The 16,648-nt window shown below is 35.6% G+C and overlaps 1 long non-coding RNA gene and 1 pseudogene across 2 annotated transcripts; one reads left to right on the forward strand and one right to left on the reverse strand.

Moving 5' to 3' along the window:
- The first annotated feature begins 1,358 nt into the window (after positions 1-1,358).
- LOC113341648 lies at positions 1,359-2,558 on the forward strand. Of its 2 annotated transcripts, XR_003356076.1 has the most exons (5): positions 1,359-1,436; positions 1,599-1,828; positions 1,912-1,981; positions 2,222-2,330; positions 2,462-2,558. It is a non-coding gene; the product is annotated as an uncharacterized LOC113341648 (long non-coding RNA). The 2 variants fall into 2 exon arrangements; XR_003356075.1 differs by having other exon boundaries at positions 1,365-1,828.
- Positions 2,559-13,950: 11,392 nt separating this feature from the next.
- Positions 13,951-14,050, reverse strand: LOC113341678 (annotated as a pseudogene).
- Positions 14,051-16,648: the final 2,598 nt, after the last annotated feature.

Raw genomic sequence — 16,648 nt, forward strand, 5'->3', positions numbered from 1 at the left:
CGCTTTTTTGCACGTCCTTCATAATTTATTACGTCTACTTGATGGCAAATCTTTGCACTCGTAACATCTCCTTTAATTTCCCCTATTCCACTTGGGATTGGGAATCTAATACACTGATGTAGTGTTGACGCTACATCCTTTATCGCGTGCACCCATGGTCTCCCCAATAACATGTTGTATGGTGATTCTGTATCAACCACACATAATATTATCTTCGTTTGTATCTCTCCCAACAGTATTCGCATCTTATCTCACCTTTTGGTTTTGTCACTGTTTTATTAAATCCATGTATATTGTAAGTTGGATATATCATATCTGCATCTTTGTATCATGTGGCTTTGAATGCACGATAAAATAAGATATCAACATCACTTCTTGTATCCACCAACATTCTATTAATCGCCCATTCTTCTGATTCTTTCGTCTTTTCATCATTCTTGTTTCACTCAGCCGTTACTATGACTACTAACGGATCTGTTCGTTTTAAATTTTCTTACGGAATTTCATCTGCTGCAAACATTATCTGCTTCTTCTCCCATTCCTTTAATGGGGATTCCTTTTCTACTGTTATCACCTTCTTTCCGTTGTAATCTCGTTTGTGAATTCTTCCTGTTATTCCTGCTCGAAAATCTGCATCGGAGATTGATGTTTTAGTTATAGAATTACACTGTATACTCCTTCCTCCTCCTCGTATCGTCATGATTCTTGCTTTCTCTATAGATTCTTCACTTTTCATCTTTGTCTTCTCCAAAATTTCCACACCAGGCCAAATGTGCGATTTGGTGACAATTCATAATTTTATTTCATGACAGTTTTAGTGAAAAACGTCACTATATATTGCTGATAAAAAATTAGGTGACGGTTTCCTTAAGAACCGTCATTAATTAATTCCATAAATCTGACAGTTGTATAAACTGTCACAGGTAGTGATTACTATGACGGGCATATCTATAAACTGTTACAATATACCTACTATACAGTGACATTTATGAACTGTCAGCTATATTCTCTATAGCGTAATGGTTTTTCAGTGAACCGTCAAGCTAGCTTAGGAGATAAGATAATGTTTTCTTATCAAAACCGCTGCGGATGAAAAAATCGATTGTAAAATTCTATTTTATCTTCCAGAGTTTTTTATTGAAATTTTATTTATTTTCTCGATATTAATCCGAACTCGGAAGTAAATGAAAATCATAAATAAGGACTTTACAAAATATTAGGGGATGTGCGGAATGCACGTATCACTAATTAGAGCCGTTAGATCTAGTTGAGACTATCACCGAGATGGCCACTAAAGGATACGATTATATATACCAAAAAAGAAAAAGAAAAAAAAAAACAAACTTAAAACCCTAATTCAATCTTCTAATCTCCGCGGCTATGGATCTCTCTCGTTTTCCTATCTCCTTCTCCCTCACTTTCTCTGCTAAAAACTGGTATCATTAGATTAATTCATGTATTTCTTATTTGTTGTTAAATTGAAGATTTATTTGGGCAGCCATTTTCTGTAGTACGATGATTAGCTATTGATCGCTTTCATTGATTCTATTTTTTTGAGTTATTTTGAATGAAACTCTTAATACATCTCCATCAATCAGATCAATTCAACTAAGGCTAGCAGATAAACCTCGATGGGTTGCAACTTGCAAGCTTCAATTATTATCACACTGTCGATTATATAGGGCTTTCATTGATGTTTCAAAGCCATGGGAGAATGAACTAATCAATTACAGTCTTCCTCGGAAGCCGGTATTGGATGTCAAGCAAACAACAGAATAAGCAGACCTCAACTCAGTTTTTAGAAATTTTAGAATTGACTATGAACAAGGTTACCACTTTACTCTCAAATAGGATAAGATTTTATTTTTGCCAAACTGCTAACTGTTTTATTTTTGTTTGGACAAAAACTAGATCTAGTGTGATGGTTATACACTCCTTAGCTTGAAGGGAAAATGGAAGGCGGAACATATTGACATCCTAGGTTCGTGCTAGTGCCCACTTTTGTTGATATTTCCAACTAGCTTATTATTTACTGTCAAGATTTTGGTTTTGGAATATTTTATGAACATATATATATACACAAATTTTAAGCACTGACCTTGACATTTACGTCTATCCCATTAGAAGTACATGAGCATTGTTGTTGATAGACTGTTTTCTGTTTATGTACTGAACTAACAACATTATTATGGCTGAATATGGTTGTCTCTTTCTTTTTCAGGTACTAACAAGAAAGGTTGACATTCAAAGGCCTTAAGTCCCACCTACTGCTCAAGGCATTGACTTTAAATTGGTGCAATATGAATCATATAATGCCCAATACTTTCCCTGTGAGTGTGAGCTTATAAATTTTGAAATTTACATTTTTTAATTTATTGTTCAAAGAAAATTAAGTAAATATTACAGTCTTTCTTTGACTATGAGTAATTGGGGATGGAATGTTTTCAAATACTTTTTGCAGAGTGATGGAATGTTTTCATCTTTGTTTAATCAACTTCAAGCTCCTCTGGTTTCGGGTTTGCTTGCGATGCGTCAATCTTGTCTACTGGTCAAAGACTTCCGAACTAGTGCATACTGAAATTTATATATTAAATTTTATGTTGCAACATGTAATTTTTCCAAATACTTCCCAATGTGGTGTGGATAAGATGTATTTTTATTTTCAAATGAAAATGTAAATTGAGTTCAATAATGATATACAAGTTCATTCTGGTTTTAATTTGGTTTGATATTTAATTTCACTTTGGCAAGAAAAAAATGGACTATCGTATTATAAAATGACGTTTACAGGGACAGAACGTTGGCAAATGTATCTTATGCCGACGCTTTTAGACATCCCATTACACTTTTGAGGATGTTATATGACGCTTACCAGGGAAAACTGCCACTGTAACACTGTTAAGGTGGCGGTTTTTCTTTAAAGCTGTTATGGTTGTATCTTACAATGACGGTTCTATATATCAGATGACAGTTTTAGAGGTTAATAGTAAAGGTTATGTGACATTTAAAAACTGTCACCATAAGATGGACCCTACGGTGACACTGGCTTTGGTGACACTTACAGATTCCACTAAAACCGTTATAAAACAGATACCATGACAGTTCTGACATGTCACCGATATTAATTTTTGTACTAGTGATTCCAAGACAGAAACTTCATGCTGAGAGAATAAGTTTTTCCAAAAAATATGAGATTATTTAGATAAATAAAGTAAAAGAGGGTAAGACTTTAGAGTAAAAAGTGATGGTAGAAACCTGATTCTCCATATCAGTGTGATGAGCTTGTTTGTCTCCAGTTGTGACCATGAGAGTATTCTGGCTGGCAGAGTTGTTATCCAAGTTGCTTTGTTGAGAAGAACTTTCAAGCACAGCAGCATCATCAGTCAAACCTCTATCAACTCTGTGTCTTTTCCCAAGTCTACTATCTTCTGAGTCTTCTGGCAATTGCTGCTTGAGAAGGAAATCCATATTAATTGGAATTCCATCCTTTGGAGGAACAAAGACTGTTGTTTTGAAAAATTTCTTCTGATTCTTCTTTGTAGTAGGAACAGTGTTGGATGCAATAGTTGAGATATTCCTTCTTATATGGTTGGCCTTTCCAAAAAAAAAATATGGCTTTTCATGTGCCTTAGCCAGATAAATTGCAGCCTCCTTACAAGCAACTTTGATAATATAACATTCAGGACAAATGCTTTTAGGCTGCCTCTCATAGAAAAATTGTTGCCATTTAGTAACTCCATCACTTGTAATACATTTCACTCCTCTTCTTAATGGAATTGATAGGTCAACATTAACATAGACCTTAAAAGGATCAGTTCCAACAAGAATTGCATCTTTTGGTTCAATCCCGGAAACTTCCCCCATGACTTCTCCCATTTTTGTAACAGTTGCAATATTCATATGCTCTAGTAGAAGATATTTAAGTTGTATCCAAAACATCTGGAAACCCCAATGTTTTTCAGTATAAACCATATCAGGAATATACTCATGAACCACCATAAGATGTTTGTTGATGTTCCATGGCCTTTTCTCAATGACTGTGATCAACAAATCCCATTTGTTGAATTTGAAAATCATGAGATTTGGTTCAAATTCTACTATTCTCATATATTTTTCTGATATGAATGGCTAGGTGAACTTGATAAAATTCTCCACCGTCTGGTAATTCATTCTCCCTTCAATAATGACTTTTCCTATCCCACTTGCTTCCCAGTTGGATTTAACCTCTTTTTCTGTACCATTAACTTGCTGAAAGATGACAACCTTATTTGAATCTCCAAGCTCTAGAGTTGCTTTCTTGAACTTATTTACTAGTTCTCCCAGATTGCTTGAACTACCTTCTTCCATTTTACAGTTGAAATTAGGAAGACTATTGTTGAGATGTAAATGAATAGGTTTAGATAAATGGGGTTTATAAAGGAATTGATTCCATAAGAGAAACTGACTGGTAGAAGATATATTTTTTCGAAAATTAATGTAACAAAATGAATGGGAATAACTGATTTTTTGGCAGTCATAATAACTAATTGTAGAATGGGAATCTTTCAAAATATGGTAACTATGACAGCTATCTAGTAAACAACCAAAAAGGAGTAAACTGGGGAGTAATTTGACTTTCCTTTTTTGTCTATGATTTTGAATTTTGAAATGTTAGAATTCTTTCATAGGTAGTTGATACTGAATAGATACTTTTTCAACATAGCAACACTGAAACCAAGGATAACATCTCTATCAGGACCTTCAAGCAAAAGCTTTAAGAAAAACTCTGCAAACGCTTCAATCACAACATCAAAACAGGCAAACGCCATTAAAGACATGAAAAACTGCATACACATTATGGAGAAAAGAAGAAATTAGTTACTCATATCTTAAATAAGAAACCAACAAAATGAAATTTCTTTGAATAAACTAGTTAAAAGATTAAAACAAAACAAAAAAAATCCAAGGGATGTTCAAGCTAGCATCCTTTTAATCAGAAAAGAGGGGTGAGAAATCAAGATTCGATGCAAAACATTAAGATCTGAACATAAGAGTTTGAAAAATTTTAAGACTGAGTTGACTCAGAAAAAATCTCCCGATTCGCCGAGGTTTTGGTCCTTTGTTATATCATAAACATTACAAGTGGCAGTGACGATCATCGTTCAAATATGCCTAACGACGAAAATTCGGATGCATAAAACACTTGGAATTAAATACATATATGGGCTCGCTGTTATTTTTACGAATTTGTTTTCCCCTTTTCACAAAAGAAACAAAAAAAGAAAAATAGAAAAAAATTGTTAATTACTTTGAGAGAGAATCTAACTACTCCCTTCGTACCTATTTTATAGGCGGAATATCGATTTTTCCTTGTACCATTAAATAGGCAGAATGGAAATTCCAAGATGGCTTTTAAATATTTTTCCCTTATTTTAATCGGATCAAACCCATCTTAAATCTTTCGTTTCTTATCGTAATTCAAATTAGATCCGAGATAAACTCATTCATTTATAATCCCAGATGAACTTCATCAAACCCATTCTTTCTTAAAATTTGAATCTCATAGAAAAAGCCACTCAATTAATTCTTCTCAACACCATAGCAAACACCATCTTCATATCCCAAAATCCATCGTATACAACTTACAAAATCAAAGACCCCAAATCCCTTATCTCCATCGACTGCAATCAAGCAGCAACAACTCACAACACAGGTTCAACCCACAATCTTGGATAACAACATCAAATCTACTCACTCTCAGCTCAAGAAACTCCACAAATTTCCCAAAATCCAAACCAATTCGAGTTCTAGCCAAAACTCATTCTTAAACTCTAATTACAAAAATCATGAATCTCAATCGTCTCCTCTATCATTGAATGATTATTCACCAGTAGCAGAATCATATCGTAATTGCATAACCCCTCTTTAATCTTCACCAGCAGCAGCATCTTCTCGATCTCAGACATCATCTCCTTGATCTCAGGCAGCATCGTGCCTATTTCTTCTCTGTAACTCAAGAATATATCCAATTCTACTCTCAATATTCAATCCAACAAAAACCCATCTTCGATATAGACACATACCACACACATGAACCCCTATTTCTTATGGATTCAAACATCTATACTTGAACTCAGAAACCCTAATTTTTCATGTTTTTTACTTATCTGCAACAAAGATGTCAAAAATATGAATGTAAGTATTGGAATTTTGACCTTTTTCATCTTCTTCATTGTTGAATAGAACTCTCTAAAACATCAGAGTCAATTTCACCTCTAATTCGTATTTTACCTTTAAAACGAACTGATGCCATAAATTCTTTAAGTTATCTCTGTATATATCTCCATATAACAAAATAACTTAGCTCCATCATTATTATAAGGATTAGCATTTTTAGAATAAAACTTCTCATAAATGGTTCTCTAATAACTCACTGTCACTAAACAATGTTGATGTCGTTATTCTCCTCTTTTTAGATAACATAATACATAGTTCGGCAAAGGCATAAATCTTCATCCAGAGTGAAATTAGGAACTTGTACCCTCTGTTGAGCCATAATCTACTATATTATGGTGAGAGTTTAGGTGTAGATCGATGGCTGATGTTGAAGAGTTTAGGTGTAATTAAAATCTTACGAACCCAACCGTATCTCTGGAAAAATCAGGACAAAAGAGGATTCTCAGAATTACGGTTGGGTTGGCATGCTCACAAACCTTGCCATAACTCTGGTGAAGTAATTTTATCATACTTACGGTTGGTCCTTGTTGCAGCTGACTCAATCGTAATTCACCCATAATTTATTTGTCAAGTTTATAGTAATGTTTGGACTATCCATAACCTAACCGTAAATTTTCCCGAGTACCCAATCCTGACTTTGTTTTTCACCTGAAAATTAACAACATGAATTCAATTTTAAGATTTCTTGATTTATTCTACCTAATATTGAGCTAAATTTGTTCGTTCACCCAAAAGTATACTAAAAGATACGAATACATCAGACATGGAAAAAAGAAGTACAAAATATTATTTACAGTTGGATTTAATTAGACTTTCCAAAACCCAACTGTAATGAAAGTTAACCAACTGGCATTAGTCTAGTTGGCCAGGGGTCGGACTCCCAACGTATAGATTGCGGGTTTAATTCTGATGTTGATCGTGTAAAAAAAGTAACTGTAATGAAAATTGAAGTTATGCTCAATTTTTCTATAAGGTTTTTCAGCATGAAAACAGTTAGAGTACTGCTCGGTCGAACTCGCAAGCGTTGTTATCTCAATCTTGTTTGTCAAGTTTAGTTGCCAAAAATATAAGTCTTGATTTCTAGTCTACTTATAACTAAGTCTCGGACTAGGATAGAAAATGCAGTTGAGCTCTGGACTCCACGACGTTCATCATGCAAAGACGAAGAACTACTCAAGGAACTGGTGGAACTTCATCGACTAAAAGGTATGTGGAGACTTGAACTTATCTATCATACAAAAGTCTATCTAATCTATCTCCTATCTTGAGATAAAAGTCGCATTGCTATATAGACTTGGATTATAAACATTTTCTATTTCGAGCCGAGTCTATCTCGCTTATCTATTTCTCGAAATATGTGTTGGTAAGCTTTCGCTTTGGCCAATGATTGAAATGAGAATACATAACCTTGAATGGATCTAAACATTGTATGTGAACTCATACTTGTGTAAGTCCAAAATCCTTGAACTAAAGTATGCGTACTTTACTGGTTCAGGATGTCCGGAAGCTAAATCCACGTACCCCTACGCGTACTGCCGGAAGTTCACATCCCGTGAATTTCTGGTGGAGTTTGTAAATTGAAAACAAACTCAATTGGGGTACTTAAGTATGCATACCGGTATGCATACTTGAGTGGGTTATTTTCTAAAAGCGGTTTATTCATGAACTAAGACATATATAAACTAAAGAATGCAATCTTTGCAAATCGTGGCTATAATGTTCATGAATCGATTCGAGTGAATCAAAATCGTTTTTGCTTCGATTGTGTTTTATATACTTCTATGAGATTTAAGCAATTGAACAACTCTCTAACTAGTTCTTTTGAGTCATTTAAACTAGTTATGGTGAAGATGAATAAGGTTGATATGAAATTGCTCATGTGGCTAACCATTGGTTAACTACTATTTAACCAACTAGCTAGGTGTACACGTTTAGGTACGGTTACACAAACCTAAATGAACGTGTATTTCATTTGTGTATAACAAGCTAAGTTCGATCTAACAGTTGAAAGATATTAGTTTGATACTAATCAGGTTTTCATCTAACGGTGAATATTGAATGCTTTGTTACCAAGGTAACTTAGATTAACCTGATTTGGAGACTATATAAAGGAGAAATCTAGCAACTGGGAAACCTAACCCCCACACCTCTTGTGTGATACTAGTTGTATTAGATAGAGTCGATTCTCCTTTAACCTTAGGTTTCTACCGAGACCCTGTAGGTTAACGACTTGAAGACTTCATTGGGATTGTGAAACCAGACCTAACTATTTTCTCTGTAGTTGCATGATCTGATCTTGTTGTTTCTATCGTGATTGAGTGCAATCGTAAGATTGGCTTGAGATTAATTTCTCCGATAGGCAAGATAAAAAGTAGTCACAACAATTCGTTTGGCAATCTGAGAGGACTTACTCTAATACACTTTTCAGAGAATCAACTAGACAATTAGACTCAATCTAGATTAAATTATATCAAAGAGTTTAATATCTCTAACTCTTAATTCAATCCGCAATCATCAAATAAAAATCTGCGAGCCTGATTAAATATAAGAGGAATTACTTGGACGGTACCAAAGACCAATGTTCAAATGTCAATCAATGTAAATCAACAACCAAAGGTTGGATATTTTAATTGATTGATCTTAACGCACAACCTGTGATATTTCAATTATGTAACAAAATATAATGTGGAAAAGAAATAACACAGACACTATATTAAGCCGCCACAGACACTAGCCTACTACCAATTAAATTTGGACTAGACTGTAGTTGAACCCTAATAAATCTCACACTGATTCAAAGTACAGTTGCGCTCCTTACGTCTCTGATCCTAGCAGGATACTACACACCTGATTCCCTTAGCTAATCTCACCCACAAATAAGAGTCGCTATGAACCAAAGTCGAAGACTTGATAGATAAATCTATCTCACACAGAAAAGTCTATGGGATTGAATAAATCTGTCTCCCACAGAAATACCCAAGAGTTTTTGTTCTGTCTTTTGATAAATCAAGGTGAACAAGAACCAATTGATAAACCGGACTTATATTCTCGATGAACATCCTAGTATTATCAATCATCTCACAATAAACTTAATCGACTAGCGAAACAAGTTATTTTGGAATCAAAAACGATGAGACGAAGTTTTTTTGTGATTACTTTTCTATCTTGCCTATCAGAGATATAAAATCTCGAGCCAATTATTTCAATTTCACTCAACAAGATATAAACAACAAGATCATATCACGCAATTAAAAAGATAATAATTGGGTCTGGCTTCACAATCCCAATGAAGTCATCAAGTTGTTAACCTACGGGGTCTCGAGAAAAAACCTAAGGTTAAAGGAGAATCGACTCTAGTTATGCAACAAGTAACACACGTGAGGTGTGAGGATTAGTTTTCCCAGTTGCTAGAGTTATCCTTTCTATAGTTTTCAAATCAGGGTTTGCAATCCAAGTTACCTTGGTAACAAAGTATTCAATATTCACCGTTAGATAAAAAACCTGATTCAACCAAGCTAATATCTTTTAACCGTTAAATCGAACTTAGCTTGTTACACACAAATGAAATGTACCCTCATTTAGGTTTATGTAGTCGTACTTAAACGTGTACACCATGTTGGTTCACAAATAGTTAACCGAGGTTAGCCATATGATTACTCTCATATCAACCTTATTCATCTTAACCATAACTAGTTCAAATGACTCGAATGAAACTAGTTAAGAGTTGTTAATAGTTTAGAAAACACAATTGAAATCAAATCGGTTTGATTCACTTGAATCAATTATGAACATTATAGCCACGGTTTGCAAAGATTGCATTCCTTATGATTTAAATGTTTAAGTTCATGAACTTGACCGATTTGACAAAGTAACCAGCTTAAGTATGCGTGCGAGTATGCGTACGAGTATGCGTACTTAAGCAACCGGTTTTGAGTTTGTGAAGTTTCCAAACTCAGCATAAATTTTAGGTTCAAAAACTTCTGCCAGTATGCGTACGGGTACGCATACTTAAGGTGACTGGTTTGTGAGTTTTGCCAAAACCAAAGTCAGCAGAAATTCTCGGTTTGAGAACTTCTTTCAGTATGCGTACGGGTATGCATATTTAACCTTCCTCCTTCACCACATCCGTATACACACATATGCATATTCTTGGCTTCCGGTTTACAGACTTATACACTAATGTGCGAACACACTATATATGTTTATATCCAAAGATGATTACATCATCAACTCTTTATTTCAATCATTGAAAAATTCTTCTATAATGTTAGTAGCCGTTTTCACACACTATCAACATCAAAGAAATTTTCAAGATATTGAAATAATCATTATTGAAACCTTCCAAGTATTACACCAAATGATTGTATCACAAAAACCATGTAAGATGTTACTCGACAATTTTCTCATGATATAAGATGAACTTGGTCGAAGCGAAATCTTTCCAACACATATTTCTAGAAATATGTAAGCAAGATATACTCAGCTCGAAATCTCAAATGTGTATAGAGAAAACTATATCGTAACATGACTTATGTCTCAATATAGGAGATAGTAGAAATAGACTTTCCAAGTGATATATAAGTTCAAGTCTCCACATACCTTTTTTCGAAGAAGTTCCACAAGCTCCCCTTAGTAGTTCCTCGTCTTCAAGAGATGAATGTCGAGAGATTTAAGCTAAACTACAATATCTATGTCCTAGTCCGAGACATCTACAAATAGGCTAGAAATCAAGACTTATAGTTTTGATCACTAACATTGACATATAGCAATGCATGCGAGTTTGACCGAGCAATGCTCTAACAGTATCAAATCTTATTTGTGGGTGAGATCAACTAAGAGAATCAAGTGCGTAGTATCCTGCTGGGATTAGAGACGTAAGGAACGCAATTATACCTTTGATCGGTGTGAGAATGATTGGGGTTCAACTACAGTCCATACCGAAGTTAGTTTGTAGTAGGTTAGTGTATGTAGCAGCTTACTACCGTGTGTTCAATCTGGACTAGGTCACAGGGTTCTTCTGCATTTGTGGTTTCCTCATTAACAAAACTTCTTGTGTCTATGTTATTTCTTTTTCCGCATTATATTTTGTTATATAATTGAAATATCACAGGTTTTACGTTGAATCGATAAATTGGTAAATCCAAACTTTGGTTGTTGATTGAAATTGATTTTTCCTTGAACATTGGTCATCGATACCGTTCAAGTTAATTTCTCTTGTATTCAATTAGACTCGCAGATTGCTAGCGATCTGACTCTATGGACAGAAATAGTATCCCCATAAACGTACCACCATTCTTCGATTGCTCAAACTACTTATGGTGGAAAATCTTTATGTGTGCTTTTCTTCAAGATCGTGATTTTCAAACATGGGTACGTGTTGTTAAAGGCTATGATCCTCCGGTTAATATAGAAGGCGATGTATCATAGTCTCGGACTAGGATTGAAAGTGAAGTTGAGCTCTAGACTCCACGACGTTCATCATGCAAAGACGAAGAACTACTCAAGGAACTGGTGGAACTTCATCGACTAAAAGGTATGTGGAGACTTGAACTCACTCAAAAGTCTATCTACTCTATCTTCTATCTTGAGACAAAAGTCGTATTGCTATATAGACTTCGATTATACACATTTGATATTTCGAGCCGAGTCTATCTCGCTTATATATTTCTCGAAATATGTGTTGGTAAGCTTTCGCTTTGGCTGAGTTCATCTTTAAAAAATGACGAAAGTCATGTTGATTATTTCAATATCTTGAAAATAGCTTTAATGAAAAATAGTGTGTGAATAACCTCTATTGAACATCCTCTAAGAATGTTTCAATGATTGAAATGACAGTTTTGAATATATAACCTTGAATGGATATAAATATTGTATGTGAACTCATACTTGTGTAAGTCCAAAATCCTTGAACTAAAGTATGCGTACTTTACTGGTTCAGGATGTCCGGAAGCTAAATACGCGTACTACCGGAAGTTCACATCCCGAGAATTTCTGCTGGAGTTTGTGAACTGAAAAAAACTCAATTCGGGTACTTAAGTATGCGTACCGGTATGCATACTTGAGTGGGCTATTTTCTAAAAACGGTTTATTCGTGAACTAAGACATATATAAACTAAGGAATGCAGTCTTTGCAAATCGTGGCCATAATGTTCATGAATCGATTCGTGTGAATCAAAATTATTTTTGCTTCGATTGTGTCTCTTATACTTCTATGAGATTTAAGAAATTGAACAACTCTCTAACTAGTTCTTTTGAGTCATTTGAACTAGTTATGGTGAAGATGAATAAGGTTGATATGAAATTGCTCATATGGTTAACCATTGGTTAACTACTGTTTAACCAACTAGCTAGGTGTACACGTTTAAGTACGGTTACACAAACCTAAATGAACGTGCATTTTATTTGTGTATAACAAGCTAAGTTCGATCTAACGGTTGAAAGATATTAGATTGAATCTAATCAGGTTTTCATCTAACGGTGAATATTGAATGCTTTGTTACCAAGGTAACTTAGATTTCAAACCCTGATTTGGAGACTATATAAAGGAGTGCTCTAGCAACTGGGAAACCTAATCCCCACAGCTAGAGTCGATTCTCCTTTAACCTTAGGTTTCTACTGGAGACCCTGTAGGTTAAAGACTTGAAGACTTCATTCGGATTGTGAAGCCAGACCCAAATATTTTCTCTGTAGTTGCGTGATCTGATCTTGTTGTTTCTATCGTGATTGAGTGGAATCGTAATATTGGCTTGAGATTAAGGGTTCGGATTTCATCACCGTTCTCTTCTTGCCCGCTTTAGGAACACGTAACCTACGCGAACCTAATCCTAATATTTTGACTAGAACGAGACCGATAGGGTAACGAGCTTAACAGGAAAGTCATTCAAAAAATATTGGTTACTCTTTTAAGCATACTTCGAAGTTCTTGACAGTTTTTGTAAGTTGAATGCGTGACTGCGCCGCCTTGTAATACCTGTGAGGCCTTGGGTATCAAAGCTCCACCGAGCTTCCCTCGCCTCTATTCAACTTACTTTAACTCAGATTGATTGCAGAGGGGTTTGCTTAAATTGTAACGAATTCCCTTTCGAAGGATTAGAAGCTGGTCTACAAACAATCTAAGTGGAGACATCATGCTTTTTGTTTGCTAGAAATCAATAGGTTTGATTCGGTTGAGTCAGCCTTGTTTTGTGATTGAATAGAATCCCCTTCCTTATTCTTTTGCATGGATGAACGTAAAAGAGACACCCTAGGTAGAGAAACATAGTAGTTCTAAACGTCTCGATTACCTCAATTTAGAAAGTACGATTTTCGAAGAGTCCGTTTTTGAACGTCCGCTTGAGGAGACAATCCCTAATATTCTGATAGTGCCAGAAATGGCAACTTTAAAAGCTTTGTTGAATCCGACTAGGACGACTCGTCCTTCGTGTATTAAGTTAGTTGAAACGGAGGAAACCTATGAACTGAAACCTGGGACCTTACAGATGCTCCCAATCTTTTCAGGGAAAGAGAATGAAAACCCCTATTACCATGTTAGGGATTTTGAGGAAATTTGTAGTACTCTAAGAATTAAAGGCTTAGATGATGATGCTTTGAAACTTAGGTTATTCCCATTTTCCCTGAAAGATAAGGCCAAGTCGTGGATATATAGTTTGGACTCCGAGTCAATACATACATAAGAACAACTTACATCTGCCTTTTTCAATAAGTTTTTCCCTAGGCACAAAACATCGTCTATTAGGACGCAAATATGCACATTTTCACAACAAGAGGGAGAATCTTTATATAGGTATTTGGAAAGGTTCAACGATTTATTATCCCAGTGTCCTCATCATGGTTTAGAAAAGGTTAGGCTAGTTCAGATCCTTTATGACGGTTTAGATTATTCCACAACGACCATGGTTGAGTCTCTATGCACTGGTGGATTTGAAAACCAAACTGTTGATGCAGCGATGGAATTTTCGAATGAAATCGCCGAAAAACCCAGCAGTGGTAAAATAGTAGGGCACCTCAGAAAACAATTCTTCTAGGTAGAGGAAACGTTAATAATGTAGAAGACTATGAATCAGATGCCAAAATTGAAGTGATAGCAAAAAGGTTAGAAGCCTTAGAATTGGGTCATACTATTAGTAGAATAGAGCCTTTTTGGGAAGGCCGAGCTATGGAAGAGCAAGCCAATGCTCTTTACAATAACACTAGATTTGATAACTCTCATAAGATTGACCCATATTCGGAAACCTATAACCCTGGTTGGAGAAACCATCCAAACCTTTCATGGTCTAAGGGCCAGAGTCACGGTCAGTTTAGTAATTCTAATGCTCCCCCAGGTTCTGGCTATACTAAGAATCCTTTAGGTCAAACACAGTTTCAAAACCCTTCGGATAAGAAGATCATCAGTTTAGAGGACTCTATCGCCTTGTTAACTCAGCATACTGCAAAGTTTCAGTTATCAGTAGAACAGAGTCTACAGGCTAGTAATAGGATAGGACAACAAAACAGTCAGGCTATTTCCGAACTGAAAGACCAGGTTAGTCTGATCAATGATTCTCTAAGAGAAAAAGGTAAGTTCCCTAGTCAACCATTACCCAATCCTAGAGGAGAGAAAACATTTAATCAAGTGAATTCTGTCACAACCCTTAGAAATGGTAAAACGGTAGACAATAAGGTAGCCATGCCTAATAGTGGACATACTGTAGATCCCCCTCTTAGTTCCCATTCTAGTCCCTAAGAGGACCAGCAGGAGCCACTAGCTGAAGAGACTGACGAAATTTCTAGTGATTCCAATTCGGTTCCTGATAGGTCTCATTTTATGCCTAAAGCCCCATTCCCACAGTTGTTAGCTCCAACAAATAGAGAGTCGACTTTTAACGAAATAATGGAGATATTTAAGCAGGTAACCATTAACATACCTTTGTTAGAAGCAATTAGGCAAATGCCTTCTTATGCCAAGTTCCTTAAAGATCTTTGTACACGAAAGCGTAAGCTTAATGTCCATAAGAAAGCCTTTTTAGCTGGTTAGGTAAGTTCGATCATTCTGAATCAAACAGCCCATAAGTATAAAGACCCTGGATGCCCTACTATATCTTGTGTGATCGGTAATTATTTAGTAGATAAGACATTGCTTGACTTAGGAGCTAGTGTGAACTTACTCCCATATCATGTATACAACCATCTAGGTCTTGGTAAGTTGAAACCGACTAAAATGACATTACAATTAGCTGATAGGTCTGTCAAAGTACCTCGTGGTGTCATAGAGGATGTTCTGATTGAGGTTGATAAATTTATTTATCCAGTGGATTTTGTTGTTCTAGATACTCAGCCTGTTCAGGATCCTAGTGCTCAAATACCGGTGATTTTAGGTCGCCCATTCTTAGCCACAGCTAACGCTGTCATCAACTGTAGGACCAGACTTATGAACATATCCTTTGGTAATATGACCACTGAACTAAATGTCTTTAATGTTACTAGACAACCTTCTGATGATTTAGAGGAAGTGAACATGATTAGCACTTTGGTTCAGGATCTAGTTCAGGATAATTGGGATAACACTTTATTTGGTGATTCTCTAGATGAATTTGATGAGACGATTCTCTTAGGTCAGTTAGATGACCAGACTTTAGAACTAGAAGAATCTCTCGAATATTTTAAAGACTCTACAGACCTAGAAATTCAGGAAATAGTGTTAGGTCTTTCTGAGAGAAGTTATTACCCTAAGTTTGGGGGTAGTGATCTAGAAGACGCTCTTGAGTATTTTAAAGACTCTGAAGATCCGAAAATTCAAGCAATAGTGCTAGGGCTTACGGAGAGTAGTGGTTATAATAAGTTTGGGGGTAATGATCGTCAAGTATCCCCATTAGAAGTCCCTAACTTGGGATTTGAGCCTAACACATCTGAGGTATTACTTGAGTCTCTTCAGACTCCACAACCCGATCCCCATGATACTGTCCAGGAAGAAATTAAGCTATTAGATACCCGTTATTCGGATGAATCTGTTTGTCAAGACACTCATATGAATCCCAATTGGTCATTCCAGATAGGTACAGTTGTCTTGCAAGAAACTTTGGATAAGGTTGTGCTCTGTTTGTTCATTTTTCTGATCCTCTACAGTTGTCTCATTTTAGTGGCAGTATTATTTGGTTTTGATGATCCACAGTTGTTTCGACTATTGATATACGATTTGAAAAGGTAATTATACATTTCATGGGTACGTAATGTCTGGATGAAGACATTAAACGTAGCACTTCTTGGGAGGTAACCCATTCTCATGCAACACGGTAATATCTTTCCTTATCTCTTTTGCTTCAAATGGTAACAATGTCTCCTTGTTCATGCTTTTAATTTGATCTTTAGAACATTGAGGACAATGTTAGATTTAAGTTTGGGGGTATAGGAGAAACTTTTTATTTGCATAATTAAACTCCAGAGCCTAGAAATTTAT

This window comes from Papaver somniferum, unplaced genomic scaffold (assembly GCF_003573695.1).
Source record: "Papaver somniferum cultivar HN1 unplaced genomic scaffold, ASM357369v1 unplaced-scaffold_30, whole genome shotgun sequence".
Taxonomy (NCBI): domain Eukaryota; kingdom Viridiplantae; phylum Streptophyta; class Magnoliopsida; order Ranunculales; family Papaveraceae; genus Papaver; species Papaver somniferum.